Raw genomic sequence first — 17918 nt, 5'->3', positions numbered from 1 at the left:
AAAAAGCTTGGCCAGGAGGTGTGAAGACTTCAATACGTGCGAGACGTCTGACAAAAACCCATCTTCCCAAATGATTGTTCTCTCTTGGTCAACAGCTATAGACATAGATTTAGAAATGGATTTTGACTGGTGATTCCATATGTATTTCACTCTTCTGAAATCTATTTCTTGATTTCCAATTCATATCTAACTTAAGTAGCACACTTTTCCTGACACAGAGTTGGTATAGTCATGATGCATGTTTATAAGTGATAATACAATTTGAATTTGGGGATAAACTGCAGTTTATACAGTTGATCTTTGAACAGTGCAGGGGTTGGGGCACCGACATTCTGCACAGTCAAAAATTTGCATGTAACTTATAGTTGGCCATGTGTATCTGAGACTTCTCTGTATCTGGGATTCCCCATCTGCAGATTCAACCAACCATGAACCATGTAGTACTGTAATATTTACTGTTGAAAAAAATCTGTATATAAGTGGATCCGCACAGTTCAAACTCATGTTATTCAAGGGCCAGCTGTGTAAACAGTTGTGCCTGGAGCTGGCCCTAGGCAATAGGTAAAATCATCCAATTTCAGTTTCCTCCTAGCCTTTTCTACTCCTCTTAGTCATAATTACTCATATGAACAATGCCCAGGGAATCCCAATGTGAACATAAATCATCTGAGACATGACACTTAAACTGAATCCTCAACTTTTCCCCTCACAATTGAAACTCACCAAGTCAGGATGTTGAATCCCGAGATTCTCTGTGTTCCATAAAGTAGCAATGAATTAATCTTATCGAATAAGCCTCTCCCTTTTTAGAAAATAAAACAATAATTTTTCTATAAATTAAAAAATGTAGATATCCATGCATAGATGTATAAATATGATTAAATCTTGCCGCCACTTGTAAGTGAACTTCTTTTCCTTTTTGCTGAGTTTCCCCTCCTCACCTCGCTGGTGTCCCCACATCACCCAATACCCCTCCTCCCAATCCACATTGGCAAGTGTCCTTTCACATTTTCCTCCAATCTCACACAATCCTTTCAAACCTATACATGCATGTTTCACTATGTATATATTTTATACAAAGAAATCACATTATACATGCTTTTTTGCATCTTGCTTTTTGTTATGCTTCAGCTCCAGGTAATAATCCTTCCAAGCCAGATTCTATGGCTCAATTTCATTCTTTTGACTGGCTCTCGAACATTCCTTCATTTGAAAATACCATGATTGAATCAGCTGTCCTACTCATGATGGGCACTCCCTTTGTTTCTCTTTTTGCCATTATGTCGTGTACTCCTATAAACAGTCTTGAATATGAATCCTCAGTACTGCAGCTTTCTGTTTTTACAGGGTAGACTCCCAGGAGTGAGATTTCTGGGTGAAAAGGCATGTAGAATTTAAATTTTAATTGCTGTTGTCAGATTCCCCTCCAAGAAGACATTAATCTAACAACACAAAACTGCGTGTTTTCCTTGTAACCCTGCCAACAAGAGATGTTATCTGTTTTTAAAAGGTTATCAGTCCAATGATGTATAAAATGATGTATGTGTGTTAAATCTGTGTTTCCCTGACTCTTAGGAAATTGGAGCACATTTTGACTTCAAACCTTCTACAAATTGTAGCCATTCAAGTTTTTTTTTCTTTTACTATCTTCCATTACATCCTGGGACCAGACACTAAACACAAAATTAATCTGAGCAAAGGTGTGCGGAGTAGAAAAGCATCATAAGGGCCTGACTTTGTCTCAAGCTGATCTCACACATCCCCCTCATTTTACTTTCTCGCTTGGTCCTCACTTCCAGAGGCACCTGCTGCCACTGATTCCTGAGTCTTTGAAAGATTCTGCATCGTAGCAAGTTGGTTCTTGACCTTCGTGCTGATGGCTTACAACCTCTGGCATGCCAAACCATCTGTCACTCTCACATCTGGATACTTCCAGACCCAAACTTTATGTTGCCTCCTCTCCAATTCTCCATCTCCTTAAGGTTCTGTGCTCATTCATTATAAAACTTTCTGCTGTAGTTTTGGAAGGACTGAAATTAGCTGCAATCCTCTATGCTTATAGAGACAAATCTTTATCACTTTGCATCTCTCTTGTAATTGGTATATGGCTAGGATTTCTCTTTTAACCTGGTTTGACAATCTCTGCTTTGTAGTTTAATGATCGATGCTTTAGATTTTATTCCACATCTGGTTTTATATTTTTAATTTATTTTAGATATCTATTTTTTTCTTTTTCCTTTCTTGGGTGGGTCTGACCATATTGCAATTCATTTCTTTTCCTTTGATAGTTACTATACTTCTCCATTGTAGCTTCTCTTTTTGATCCTCATAACTACCTACGTATTTCTCTACCATTGTTGGAAACAAGATCCCACTGATTTTTCTTATCAAGATGGACTTTATGCTTTACCGGACGCCCCTCCCATCTTGATGAGCTGACCCTTTCAGGATACTTTTTCTCTTCCTTCTGCCTTCCCTCCCAGTGAATGAGACCTTTGGAGCTTTTATCTAAATCCTCCCTAACTCCCAGCTTCACTGCTCAACTCCAGTCCTGTTGGGTGAAATATTTGAAACTTTTTGATTCACACTTCTGTTAGAATTTCTTCTTGCAGTATATTTCTTCTTTAAGAGTCCCGTTTTTGAGAACAGTTCAGGGTTTGTTGCGTTTAAAAACATGGGATCTGGAGCCAGACCACCTGGCTCTGCCCCTTCCTTGTTTTGTGACTATGGTGAAGTCACAAGTTCATTAAATAACTTTCTGCCTCAGTTTCCTCCTTGGGGAAGTGTTAATACTAGTGCTATCCTCAGGGAATTTGCGAATGTTTAGTTACTACATGACAAGTACTTAAAACAGCACCTCTTTCATAGCTAAATAAATGTTAACTTGTTAATACTTTTATACACATTCTTAGTTATTAAATCATTGTTCATTTACATATGTTATCAAGATATATATGCACCTAAGTGTGTGTGTATATTTATAATATTGGAGTGTTTATATTGACCTATCTATATGTATGTGTGTATGTAAGTATGTATTCAAAGTTTATTACTCATTTATTTTTCCTCTTTTTATTTTCCCCTGTGCCTTGGAACTTCTATTATTTAAATTTTTTTTAAAAAAATTGAAGTATAGTTGATTTACTATGTTGTGTTAGTTTCAGGGTATAGCAAAATGATTCAGTTATTTATATATTCTTTTTCAGTTTTTTTTCCATTATAGGTTATTACAAGATATTGAATGTAGTTCCCTGTGCTGTTCAGTAGGTCCTCTGTTATGGTTTTTGCTCATAGGTAATTTGAATATAGAATTCTTAGATTGTGGTCATTTTCTCTCAAAATTCTTTACTTTTCTTTCATGAGCTCTACTTATTTATGTGTTAACTTTGTACTTTAAGATGTTTTTCCATTAGGTATTTTATACCACTATTTTGAAACTCAACATGGCCTTCTTTTCCTCCAACTCATCTAATGTCAGCTGGAAAATTATAATTTTTAGCTCCAGACTGTTTTTGAACCTGAAATGGGTCTTGTTTCATTTCCCCCCCTAGGCATTCTCCTCCACCTCTATTTCTCTTGTCATGTGCAATATAGGAACAGTCTGATTGACTGCTCTCTCTCTCTCCGACTTACTGAACCTCTTAGGTGTGTCTGTTTTTTTTTTCATCCCCTCCCTGTGGTGTAGGTCTGCTTGTTGGGGTCTCCAAGTGGCAGCAGCCAGGGCTCCTGGGAAGGTAGAGCAGATCCCGGCAGACCACTGGCCATTGCTGAGACACTTGAAGAGATGGTCCCTTTTCCGTCTCTCTCATGCTGTCCCAGCCCCCAGATCTGTGAGTGCTTAACTCACCCCTTGAGGGGCAGGGAGACCATTTCCCTGGGGTCCCTCAAACCCTGCAGGCCAAGTTGGGTTCTCCAGTGCTGATCACCAAGTCCTCTTCTAACCCTTGGGAGGAAAGCCCTGTTCTGGCTCTCTCCTCGGCAACCCCCACGGAGCCCAAGGCCTTCCTTGTATCCATTTGCTCATCATTTGGCATTTGCATGATCAGGGGAGAAAAAAATGGTGGCAGTCAGTAGTGGCGGGGACGGGAATATTCATTACAGATTCTTCGAAAACAGCCTCCAAACATCGAAATGTTGAAAAAGCAAACAGAGCTTAAGAAGCTTCCTGGCAGGGTGAGTGGGTAAAGGTGGGACAATCAAGGGTCTGGGATAAGATGGGTCTTGCAGTGTGGTGGGAGTTGACTGGGATTCAGCAAAGTTTGTAATATAGTCATTCAGAATTGGTAGACATAAAGAGAGTTGTGAAACCAGTCAGGAAGCATAAACACTCATCTGATGAGCCTAGTTAAGGGAATTGTTGTTCTATTTGTCTATTGAAGTATAGTTGATTTACAATGTTGTGTTAGTTTCAGGTGCACAGCAAAATGAGTCATTTTATATATATATATATATTATATATATATAATATATTCTTTTTCAGATTCTTTTCCATTATAGGTTATTACAAGATATTGAATATAGTTTCCTGTGCTATACAATAGGTCCTTGTTGTCTGTCTATTTTATATATAGTAATATGTATCTGTTATCCCAGACTCCTAATTTATCCCTCTTTCCCCCCACCATCCCTCTTTGGGAATCACAGTTTGTTTTCTAAGTCTGTGAGTCTGTTTCTGGTTTGTAGATAAAACTTATGTATTATTTGTATCTTTTTTTAAGATTCCACATATAAGTGATATCATATGATATTTGTCTTTCTCTGTCTGACTTACTTCACCTAATGTGATAATCTCTAGGTCCATCCACGTTGCTGCAAATGACATTATTTCATTCTTTTTTATGGCTGAGTAATATTCCATTGTATGTTTATACACCACAACTTCTTTATCCAATCATCTGTCGATGGACACTTAGGTTTCTTCCATGTCTTGGCTGTTGTAAATGATGCTGCTATGAACACTGAGGCACATGTATCTTTTCGAATTACAGTTTTCTCTGGATATATGCCCAGGAGTAGGATTGTTGGATCATATGGTAACTCTATTTTTAGTTTTTTAAGGAGCCTCCATACTATTCTCCATAGTGGCTGTACAAATTTACATTCCCACCAGCAGTACAGAAGGGTTGCCTTTTCTCCACATGCTCTCCTGCATTTATCACTTGTAGACTTTTTAACAACAGCCATTCTGACTGGTGAGAGGTGATACCTCATTGCAGTTTTGATTTGCATTTCTCTAATAATTAGAGATATTAAACATCTTTTCATGTGCCTCTTGGCCATCAGGAACTTGTCTGAGAAGGACACGTTTACTCTAATGAAGACTAGTGAGTGGTCTAGTGCTTTGATATATGAATTTTTTGAGGAAGTTCCTGAAATGCTCAAGTTACTAGCAACTTCATCTTCCAAGTTTCCTAGAATAGTAAAGTGATGACAATGTAGACAGTGAGCTGTGTGGTTGCAGATAATTTCTGTGTTTTGGGGTCCAGGTCGGACACCATCCCTCCATGCTCACCTGCTGCCAGCCACAGGCTTCACAGGTGCGTCTTCAACTCTGCTCTTTTAGAGTCAGCATTTCTGACCTTTGGTTGCACACAGAGCAACGATGCCACTAAAAGGAATTCTGGGCCAGACTGGAGTGGCAGATTGTCCCACAACAGACAAATGCAGAATGGATTTGAGGTTGGGAAAGACTCTTTGGGAATCCTTACTCAGTCCCTGGTAGTTCTAAGCAGGGAGACAGGTTGGAAGACCTCTTAAGGAAACTGTTGTTGGTTCACTGACAATATTAAAGGTCATAGAGGTTCTTATTAGCTAATCAGAAAATCACAATAGTCTAAGAACTATGGGATCCCATTGGTTTTGCCTATTCCAATCAGAAAATAATACGCAGTTTTATCGGAGAACACTAAGATTCTTTTTTTAAAAAATCTTTCTTGTGGTATGATTCTTGTAAACTACACATATTTCAGATGTACAATTTGATGAATTATGATAGGTGTATACACCAATGGAACCACCACCACAATCAAGATGGCTAACATTTCTGTCACTCCCCAGGAGATGCAAAAATCAAATTCCCAATTTATCCCTTCCCACTCCCCTTGCCCCCGGATAACCGTAAGTTTGGAGAACACTAAGATTCTTTAAAACCATTTATTTCATATGAGACTACACCATCAATGACTGGGTCTACTCAGTGCTGCTCACATGGTTCTGGTCTGCCCTGGGCAAGGACATTTCGTGATGAGTATACTCAGTTTAGAATAGCAGCATTCATGGTTCTTTTTGGAGACATCATTCCTGCCCAGAGCTGGGTAGCTTTTTATTACTGACCTATATTTGGAAGTTAGTTTTACAGTTAATAAAACAGATGAGTTTTATTCTGATTTAAAAAAATCAAAAGCAGAAGGCAGAGAGAAAACTAAACAGTAGCAAATCATCATCATCATCATAACAACGATAACGGTAACTCTCAGAGCCTGTATGGCGTGGATCAGGCCCTGGACTCATGAGGAATGTGTGAGTGCAGTCCATGCTCTTGAGCTCATGGTTTGTAGTCAAAGCGAAATGCCCCCAGCTCCCTTAGACAGAAAATGAGGATGGAAAAGGTCTGAGCAGGAAACTCTGAGAGCCAAGGGGGACCAGATGCTTCTTTCTCAGGGGACGCAACCTTTGACTCAGAGCCCTCAGGAAATCTTGACTCTTTTCTTTAGTATTTGATCCGCAGCTGATGCAAGCCTTTTATTTATGTTTGCGCGTTGGACAACAGCGTAGTTCGGCTGTTTCCACATCTATAAAAGGCAGCGCCGAGTGTTTCCTTTGATCTGACCCGCCCCTGCGGTGACATCGCCATCCCCGGCTAACTTGGTCTTCCCCATGTAGGGCTCTGGGTCCCACTCCTAAAAGCTCTAATTTGGGGATGCAAGCTGGAAATAGCCCCAAAGGTATCCTGTTCAGCTTGTCATTTAAATAGCTAAGCCCTTGCCATGGCCATTTAAAACCCTCTCACCTTTCATTTAGTAAGCAGTTCTTTTTTCAAATCAGGCTTGTTTGTGAATGCAACATCTTTTTTCTTAATCTTCTGCAATCCTCCATCTATAAAAAGCATTGATTGAAGGAGGAGAGAGTGAAATCAACACTCTTTTTAGTAAACGACCTTAGTTGGAATTGGAGAACTAGCTGGGTGCTGAGCCTAATGGCTTCCCAGTGTCTCCCCTTTGAGCACAGAGGCAGGTAAGGGGTGAATCCAGCTCCAGTAAAGGCTAGCTTTTGACCTTGGGCAAGTTAACATCACCTCTCTTTGCCTCAGTTTCTGCATCTGTAAAATGGGAGCGAGAATAGTACTGATCATCCAAACAGAGCTTGTTGCTTAATTTGCAGAGCCCCTTGTTCAAATTTCTATGTTATGAAAACGTTGGACCCCTTGTTTCAATTTCAGGATGGCGGGAGCAGAGTATTAAGCCAAACCTGGAGTCTTTGTGAGCATGGGGCCCACTACGGCTGCCCAGGAAGCTGGCTCTGCTCATAGGATCGTTGTGAGGATTAAATGAATTATTGTATTTAAAGTCCTTAAAGTAGTGTCTGGCACATATACAATCTATGGAAATGTTAGTTAAATCTAAAAAAAATGACAGTGGGGTAATCTGGCAACTGAAGAGATTATTACTAAATAGCTCAGGGAAACAGCGGGTTGAAGGTAAAGCAAGGCTTAGACTGGGTCTGTTCTGTGACCCCTCTGCCTGGTTTATTTACATATTCTTCTTGATCTATTCAGTGAAGTCCATTCATTCAGTCAGCATTTTTGAATGTGTTTAATGTTGCATGCACAGTGGTAGACAGTGGCAACATGTAGCCTAAAAGCTTTGTTTTATTTATTTGTTATTTGTTCTTTTTATTTATTTATTTTTATTTTTAAACTTTTTTTTATTGAGTTATAGTCATTTTACAATGTGTCAAATTCCAGTGTAGAGCACAATTTTTCAGTTATACATGAACATGCATATATTCATTGTCACCTTTTGTCTTCACTGTGAGCTAACACAAGATCTTGTATATATTTCCCTGTGCTATACAGTATAATCTTGTTTATCTGTTCTGCATATGCCTGTCAGTATCTACAAATTTTGAAGTCCCAATCTGTTCCTTCCTACCCCCCGTCCCCTTGGCAACCATAAGTTTGTATTCTATGTCTATGAATTTATGTTTTTTTGTTTTTTTGTTTTTTTTTTTAGATTCCACATATAAGCGATCTCATATGGTATTTTTCTTTCTCTTTCTGGCTTACTTCACTTATAATGACATTCTCCTGTGACATCCATGTTGCTGCAAATGGCGTTATGTTGTCATTTTTATGGCTGAATAGTATTCCATTGTATAAATATACCACATCTTCTTTATCCAGTCATCTGTTGATGGACATTTAGGCTCTTTCCATGTCTTGGCTATTGTAAATAGTGCTTCTATGAACACTGGGGTGTAGGTGTCTTTTTGAAGTAGGGTTCCTTCTGGTTATATGCCCAGGAGTGGGATTACTGGATCATAAGGTAAGTCTATTCCTAGTCTTTTGAGGAATCTCCATGCTGTTTTCCACACTGGCTGCACCAAACTGCATTCCCACCAGCAGAGTAGGAGGGTTCCCTTTTCTCCACAGCCTCTCCAGCACTTGTCATTTGTGGACTTTTGAATGATGGCCATTCTGGTTGGTGTGAGGCGATACCTCATCATAGTTTTGATTTGCATTTCTCTGATAATTAGTGATACTGAGCATTTTTTCATGTGCCTATTGATCATTTGTATTTCTTCCTTGGTGAATTGCTTGTTTAGGCCTTCTGCCCATCTTTGGATTGGGTTGTTTGTTTTTTTCTTGTTAAGTCATATGAGCTGCTTATATATCCTGGAGATCAAGCCTTTGTCAGTTTCATTGTTTGCAAAAATTTTCTCCCTTTCCGTAGGTTGTCATTTTGTATTTTACTTATTTGTTCTTTATTTACTGTGCTGTGGAACTCTAGAATAGACCTCAGGACATACTCTGTCATTGGACAAGCTACGAATTTTTACTTTATTAAGCCATATAAACGTAGAAAAGTCAAGGAAAAGACGTTGGGATCTTGTCATCAAAATATGAACAAAACTTGTAATGTGAATTATTTTAAAGATAAATGTAAATATAAATAACATAAATATAAACATAAATGATGGATGAGTTTTCTCATGGGTTAGACTGAGGATAATTTAGGTGCTCTAAAAGACATCTTCTGGTTCTAACATTAGTAATGTAACCACATGGGCCCCAATTCTTTCTTACTGCATGTAGACACAACTGGAAAGGCCTAACTAAAGTTACTCTTTTTTGTACTCAGACCGATGGCAGATAAAATTTTCTTAAAATTTTAGCTTAAAAAACCTAAAGGGAGTAGGAGATACTACACTGTCTAAATTCTGATTAATCTTCATTTACTTTTTCTGGGTAAAAAGGGAGAGTCATGTTTGTTCATTGTGAATTTCAGAATCTAAATTTGGAAAGAGAATTCTAAAAGCATGCTGGTTAAGCTCTGAAGAGAGTTCTTTTAAGATTTTGAATGTATAAATCATTTTACCATTTGAAGTGTGAATTAGCTGTAATTAGTCCAGAGGGCTTTTTGAAGCAATAAACTTTTCTTCTGTTCAGGAATGATTTTCTGATATATAAATAACTTCCATTTTCGTGGAACTCAGACCATAAAGGGCCCTGCAGCATAGAGTTGTCCAATTTGAATTGTTTAGATTAATCTGTGAAATATCACTTTGATTCTTATCTTCTTCTGCTCACTTTGAGTAAGGCTTTTCGTTGGTTAATAACACAGGCTCTCATCTCAAACACAAAAGCCTTTGTGAACTCTGTCCTGACAATTGATAGATTTCTTGTATTTAGTATGTTCTCAAATCTCAGAAGGAGATAATCTCCTGTCCTTCACTGGGATTTTTCTGTTCCAGGAAAATGTCAGTTTCTATTTGTAGATGCTTCTAGGAAATCTTCATTCTCCTTTAGCTGGAGCAGTGACGGTTAGCTACCCCTGCTCCGATGGACTTAACAATGCTATTTCTGTATCTCATTTGAGAGGCTGGGCAGCCATTCATTTGTGGTTAATACTGTAATTCTTAAAATGTACTTTTAAGAAGGGGATGAAAATAACTGAAGCTCCATTTTAGTTTGAATGCTATCACTGCTTAAGCACATACAGAACTGTCAGCAAAATGCTGTTTGTGTTGAGCAACTCCCATGAATTGAAAGTAGCTAAGCTAAAAAAAGGGAAATTGACAGGTGTCTTATTAGGCCTTAGCTATTAGTCATTTTTGTATCTGCCCAAGTAATTGACACTCCACTTCTAAACAAGGAGTGTGCATTTGCATGCTTTCAGGAAGAGGTCTTGCTGGGCGATTCGAATCCACTATTTCAGGATGTGATGGCTTAATTTGAAAAACGTTTTGATGAACAAAACATGATCTCTTCCTTGTCACTTTTCTGGATGTCCTCGGAGTTCACAGTATAATCAGGGACTGAATGGATTTTGCTCGAGTACGAAATATCTGATGACTAAGGGGGTTTGGCAGGAAAATTGGAGGTAGCGTTGCTAACTGGTTTCAATAGGGAAAAGAAAAGGGATTATCTCCATTCTGTTCTTTTCTTTTCGATTGCTGTAAAATGTATTTTTGGTTTGTGACAAACCAGTTGACTCTTTACTGAATCGAAACTAGAGAAAGAATTCTGCAGATAATTTTTTTTTTTCATTTTGGGGCTGTTCCACCTCCTAAAATTAAAGAATTTAGAATTGTAAAGAATTTTAGAGCATCAATTTTAAATCTCTGCCTGCCAGGTGAGAAACTGTGGTCCGGAGACGTGAAGTGGCGATCTCAATGTGGCTAAATGAGTTAGAGACAGAACCAAGATGCAAAGATCACTCAGTCTGATGCCATTTATGGAACTAGAGTCCTCTTTCTCCTATCTTTGTGTTAGTGACTTTTTCCATAAAAAGGTGAATTGCTAAGCCATATCCCGCTCTCCATCCACTGCATTTCTGTGTCATTCGACATCTGACCTTACCTCTGGAAACAGGGAGTCTTAGACTAAGCTGATAATCAAATGGAAAAGTTTGAATTGGTGACTTGAATTAAATGGCACCACCATGAAGCATAAAATGTTTCCATGCCAACGGCTTCTCGTTTAGATGATTGTCGCAACTTTCCATATGCCACTGGTCTTGGTGATGCTGTTCAGGAATAGAGTCATCCCCCAAAGTGACTTTGCCCTTTGGATAACCTCTGCTGTCTCTCTTCAACCACGTCTGAGTTCAGACTCACTGCTTCTTTACATCCTCAAAATACACAACTCCAGAAGCATTGGTGAATGATGTGGATTTCACCGAACGTTTCCTAGGAAGCTAGAGAGGACGGTTTCATTACATACTACTCAGGATAACTTAGACTGTCCCTCTGGACATCCTATTTGGAATTTCAGGTTAGTCTTGACATCCCATTTTCTGGTCCCCTTTCCTCATTTCCTCTCTCTCACACAGCTTTTAAAATCCCCTGTATATTCTGGAGACGCAGCTCTGGTCTGAAGAGTCCAGGCACTACACAAAACAGCAGCCTGTGGTAAATAGTGAGCAGGTAGGTTCTTCAAACATGCCTTTTAGGGCAGGGGTGCCTGCATTCACTTGGTCATATCTCTGGCCTTTTGGTTATCGATTCTTCACAAAAACAGATCTACAGTTACCTTGTATCTAAGTCTGGCAGGTGACAAAATTCCAGATACTGGCAAAGTCAGCTGACATCTCTTCACTTTTCTCTTTGTGTCCCTGGCTTCTGTGGGTGCCTTCCCTACCAGATACTGTATCCCAGGTTCAATGGAGCTCCAGAAACAGTTACTGAGTTCCTGCTACAGACCAGGCACTGTGCACTTGTCTTTGCTCAAGTGGTTTAATGGGGGAAGAGAGTGAATCTGTAAAGAGATGGAAGCAACGTTCCCTGTTGCTAAGTGCTTTACATGCAAATGAATGAGGACCTTTGGGAGTACGGAGGGTGGGATGACTAGCGAGATGGCCCTGATCTGCAAAGGTACAAAGTTGACACCAAGGCTAGTGTAGTGTTTGAGGCCCTGAGGGAAGTTCAGTGTGGCCCTGTCGTGGGGAGGGTGGGACATGAGCACAGAGACGACTAGGATGGATTCGGAAGGACTTTGAATGCCGTATGTTATCCTCCAGGCAAGAGTGAGTCAACCAATGGATTTTTCAACATTTTAATTTTTATTACAGTTTTACACACTTACGTCAAAAAGGCGAAGAGTTCAAGGTTTGTTACCAAAAATCCTTCCAGGGCTTAGGCCTCCTCTTTCCCATCTTCTCCATTCCAGAGGTAAGGACTCTCTAGAGAATTCTGTGAGCCTTTGCCTCCCACCTCTACAAGACATGTTTGTATTTCTTGCTTTTTTTCAGTCTGGGCCATTATCTGTTGGCTTTTTACCATGGAGGATCAGAATTTGGTCATTTTCTCCCCGCACCCCTACATCATCACATATGCAAGCACCCTTCTTAAGCCACCTCCTTTCAACAGTATCATTTTAGTTAGATCAATATTCAACATTTACATTATTCAGGTCATGTAAATGCAACTCACAGCTGAGGCAAATAGTCAACTACGGTTACTTTTACTTTGCTACAGACTGCCCTTGGAGTTCATTTTTTTGTTTGTGTGCTTTTTCATTTCTTGCATTTGTCACTAATTCCATTGGAAAACTCTTTGACCTTCTAAATTTCTTCTCACGTCTGTAGTCCCCATCAAGTAGTCAAACCACTTCCTTTTCCTAAAGAGCTCTTTGGACCTGATGATCTGGGCACTAAGATGAGCTGTCTTCTACACCTACCACACAGGATCACCCTGTAATCTTTCACTGCCATCCTGAAAGGTTATTTTACCCTTTCTTGTGTTGACTCTTTCTGTTTCCTGTATCCAAGTCTTCCTTTTCTTGGTTTACTCTAGTAGCTTTCTGAGAAAAGTACACAGGATGTAAATGTTTTTTAAGACTTTCACCCTCAGACTTAATGAATAATTTGGTCAGCTATGGAATTCTAGGTTGGAAACAACTTTTTCTGTTAGAACATTGAAGATTAGCTCCATTTCCTTGCAGTCTCCTGTGCTGATTCTTCTGTATTTTTCTCCTTGTATGAACTGTGTAATCTGCTTTCATTCTCAGCTTTCCCTGCTTGAAGTTTGAGTCTCTCTGGTCTACTAATCACCTCTCACCGCTCTTCCACCTGCTTTCCAGCTCAAAATTTTGTTTTGTCTTCTTTCCCATTCTCTACATCCTTGTGGATTTATGCCTAAAAGCAAAACAAAACAAATAAAAACAAACAAAAATTCAACAACGAAACTTTACTGTCATTTTAGTAGGGTTTTAGACATAGAAAGTGTTGAAGCTACCATCTTTACCTGGAAGTTTCTTTAGAAATAGGAGTGTGGATCTTGGTTACTAGTTCTTGAAGCTCATAGAGTATTGTTGCAGAGAAAGGCTGCAAAATCACGAATGCCCTTTAGCACACAGAATACCATGAGCTGACCAATGGCTCTGCACCTTTGTGCTGTCAAGCTGTGTGAGCTGGCACAGTGGGCAGTGGGAGTAATCTTGGGAGAGACTTCTACACTGACTTGGCCAGCAACCTACTCTATACTGAGACAGAGAACCACCTAAATACATGGATAGGAAATGTACTATTTAGCCAAATTCTCACAACTACTCCATTTCCACTCAGTACAAGTGTGGAAGTGTGACAGAGGGGGATTTGGAATGGGAAGAGACAGAAGTTTTAACCAATGCAATTAAAATATCTCACTTTTGCAAAGTTTACAAAGACATCTGACCATATGAGCCCACTGCAAAGGTCCTACCGGGGGCCTTAGGAGGTGTTTGTGTGAGTGAGGATCCTGAAAACAGCATCGGCTCAACAGATGCTTTCCTCAGGGAGTGACAGTGATTCGGTCTCTCTTTTTAAAGGAAGGTGAGCAATGGCGGCCGTGTGAAGAATGATCTAGAAGAGAGTCAAGGCAGGTGTCTAGTGATGAGTCACCGCCCGGATGTTGTAAAGATCTCTGAGGAAGAATCACCCAGTTTGGTGGCCGATGCTCCCTGGAGAGGTGATGGCCGGGAAGCGCTGTTGGGGAAGGACTGGTGAGATAGGAATTTGTCCTCCCTCACTTCTACCTTTCTTTCAAAGTCTAATTGTCATAAACCCCTGCCCTCTCAAAGTCCCACTCTGCTTTCAAAGGTATTGTTTGGGTGGTCCTTCTGTACTCCTGCATAAATGAAGCTAAAACAGAGGATGCTGCTGCTGGAACAGGTGTAAACATTTAGCACGAATCTCCTTTCTTTTTGTTCTCCACTCCAAAGGCAGAACTCTTTTCCTAGGCCTCAGTTTCCTCAAGAAGGAGTTGGATTAAGATCTAATTCTACTCTAATATTAAGCATTGTTCTAATTGTTAATTATATGGACTTCACATTAATTCCTTGCAGAAGGAGTAACTCATGGTTTTTATTCATTGGATGAAGTGATCAGATTTGTTGGTACCTACCAGCATTAAATTACTAAAGTAAACAAATCTCTTTGTACTTCCCGAGGCTTGGCATTTCTCTTTCCTAAAGAAATGACTTTTTGAGACTCTCATTCTGGCAATAGGAAAATGCGTCTCTTACAAAGGCAATTTTAGCCATATGCCTTGAACCGATTTTGGTTTGCAGGGGAAGAAATGTATTTTGGCAAACCAATTGGCCCCAATACTTTACTGGCTCTGAAACTTTGGACAAATTACTAGTACTTTTGGAGTCCCGTTTGTTTCTCTATAAAACAGAAATAACAGTAGCTATCTTAAAGGGATGTTCTCAGCGTTAAGTGATGTCGTATGTATGAAAAGAGCTTAGCTGAGCGGCATGTAATATTTGCCCCATCAAAGTCATTTACCGTTGCCATCTTGAAACTAGACTGTCTTTGTGGGACACTGACATATCCAGCTTATGAAGATATTAAGACAGGATTTCTAAGTGGCCTTTCCTTTTCTTCCCTCCCTGCCTTCCTCTCTCTTTCCTTCCCTCCCTCCTTCCTTCCTTCTCTTTCATTTTTCAGTATGCTCAACATTAATTTATCAGTTTGGAGAATAGTTCCCTCTCCACCCATGACACTGTCCACATACTCTGCTCCTTTTCCACAGCAGTGAACGTGGGACTCAAACTTGGCTGAAGGTGGTCCTACCCAGGGATTCTGAGGAAGATACTTTATTTCTATTGGGCTTTAAAACTGGTAGGATGTAAGTTTAGGCGGCTGGTGGCTACCTCATGGGACACTCTATCTGAGAATGATGTTGACATAGGAGAATGCTGACCCAGGAGGTGGAGAAAGACAGGTTCCTGATGTCTTTGTGACTTTGGATAAATCCACGTCAGAAACAAAAAGCCTCCTGTATTTCGTAGTTATGTGAGCCAATAACTACTCTGTTATTTAAGCCAGTGCTAAATTGTTTTTTGACTCCTGTGACTAAAAGAATCCTGACTAAGTCAGACATAAAACTTCTTTTTCTCCCCTTTCATCTCATTCACAAGGGAGGTTTGACTGGCATTTGGCCCTCTCTTGCAGTAGAAAACTTTCAAAGTAAAGACACACCCTCAAAGGGCAGAAAGCCACCATATTTAATGGATCATGGAGCTCAGTGCTTTAGATTATTAAAAATAGTTCAACCAGTTTCCTTAATAATTTTAGTAAAGATGTGACCTTAAAATTGAAGCCCATTTGAGAAATGTCTGAAAGGCATTTGGGATACATCTCTTTAGGCCTTTCAATTTTAACAGGCTTGTGTTCATGGGTTCACATGGTACAAAACCGCAGTTATGATTAGAAAAAAAGGCGATGGATGTTTACAGACCAGGTGTTCAGCACTTGCCTCAAATGCATGCTTATTGTATGCAGGCGAAGGATGTCGTGGGCACTGCTCAAAATGAGTTTCAAAGCAAGTCACAGAGGAAAAGTCCCACAGGAGCTGTCTTCATCTCTGTGGCCATGTGGAGAGGAGGAACACTGGTTAATCAGCACCAGAGAAGAAGTCTTATGTTCAAGCTGTGTGCACTTGCTTATTTTCAAGAAAGCATTCTGTCATGTTAGATTAATGTGGTTAAATTCTCTTTTAACTTTGGTGTTTTATTTGTAGTCAGTCTGCAAACCTGGTTTTATGAATTTCATAAGAAGCTTAAACATAGTTTTATGTGTACTTGCTTAGGTAACATTATTATTAAAATGATCTAAGTCAATATTGGAGTTTTCTTCTAGAAGAATAGTATTCACTGCCTATGAAGCAGTCTTGCATTAAAAAAAATTAAGCTTGAACTCAATCAAGTTTCTGGGTCTCATTGTCAATTTGCAGGCAATCTAGAAGACAGAGAAGCATATTAAATGACATGATGGAGGTGCAGCTGTGGGAAACTCTATGGTTTTTAAAACAAATGAATCGTAAAAAAAATTAGTTGGAGGTAGTACTTACAGATTTTTTTAAATGTAAGAAAAGTGGCAATCAATTACATATTTGAACCTTGTTTGGGTCTTTTAATAAAAAATAAACAACAAACCTAAAAAATAACTTAAGGCATTTGTGAGAAAACATGGAGGCTCAGTGTGGACTGGATGGTTGATGATGCTGGAGAAGTATTGCTGTGGCGGTCACTGTCTGGTGTGATGGTGGTTTTTGGTACAATAGTGCTACTCAGTTGCATTAAAGAAGGGAGTGGGGTTGCCTGGTGGGATACACACTGAGAATTTTACAGACAACAAATTCTTGTTTGCCTTAGGATAATATTAAAATGATAAACTAAACTTACCTGTTCTAGAGTCACAAGTTTTAAAACTTGGTTTTAGTAATCTTTCCAGGTTGTATTCTTGGGAAAGATGCAAATGTTGAAATATAAAATAAATACGATTTCCCATAGTCAAGAATATTAAAGGAAACTTCACTTTATCTCCAAGAGTCTGATGTCTAAGTAATTTTAGAAATAGGAACATGTGTGTCAAATCTAATCAACTATAAATTATAAATTTATACTATAAAACCATTAAAATTCTGTATAAGGTTAAAAAGGCAAAACAGTAGCCACACACACACACACACACAGAGACACACACACACACTATATTATTTCAATTCAGGAAACCTTAAGTTTTCCTTTGCTTGCTTGTTGGCTAATTCTATAGGTTAAGGGTCTGAAAACTATGGGCCTACGGACCTTAGTTCAACTCTTGCCCACTACCTGTTTTGGTGGGTCCATGGGCTAAGAATGATTTTTATATTTTTAAATCTTTGACAAATATATATTTGACAATAATATTTGGTAGCTTTTGGAAATGGTATGAAATTCTAATTTCAGTGTCCATAAATACACTTTTATTGGAATGCAGATGTGCCAATTTTTTTTTTACTACTTTTGTAAACTAAGTTTTATTGGTGTCCATTCATCCACTGGTATGTTGTCTATTTCTGTTTTCCACAATAGAAATGGCAGAGATGAGTAGCGTCTTCCCTCAGTATCCACAGTGGATTGGTCCCAGGACACCTCCTCCAAAACCCAGATCCATGAATGCCCTAGTCCTGTATAGACAATGACCCAGGACAGTAGGCTAGGCTTCCTGGCTACATCCACGGGTTCTGTATCCACGGTTCCATGTTTGCAGATTATGCATCTGTGGGTTCAGGGAACCACAGAGGTTGAATCCACACATGCGGAACTCATGGATATGGTGGGGCCACTGTAAATGCCACAGAGCCTGCATGGCTTGCAAAGCCTAAAATATCGACCCCCTGGCCCTTTACAGCAAAAGTTTGCCAACCTCTGTTCTAGACAGAAAAACTGAGGT

The 17918-nt window shown here is 39.4% G+C and overlaps 1 protein-coding gene across 3 annotated transcripts in view; it reads left to right on the top strand.

The window, feature by feature from the left end:
* Window positions 1-17918, top strand: part of MAP3K7CL (MAP3K7 C-terminal like) — a 79939-nt gene that overhangs the window by 21136 nt on the left and 40885 nt on the right. The window lies entirely within an intron of this gene.

This window comes from Camelus bactrianus, chromosome 1 (genome assembly GCF_048773025.1).
Source record: "Camelus bactrianus isolate YW-2024 breed Bactrian camel chromosome 1, ASM4877302v1, whole genome shotgun sequence".
Classification (NCBI taxonomy): domain Eukaryota; kingdom Metazoa; phylum Chordata; class Mammalia; order Artiodactyla; family Camelidae; genus Camelus; species Camelus bactrianus.
This window is presented reverse-complemented; position numbering and strand designations above follow the sequence as displayed.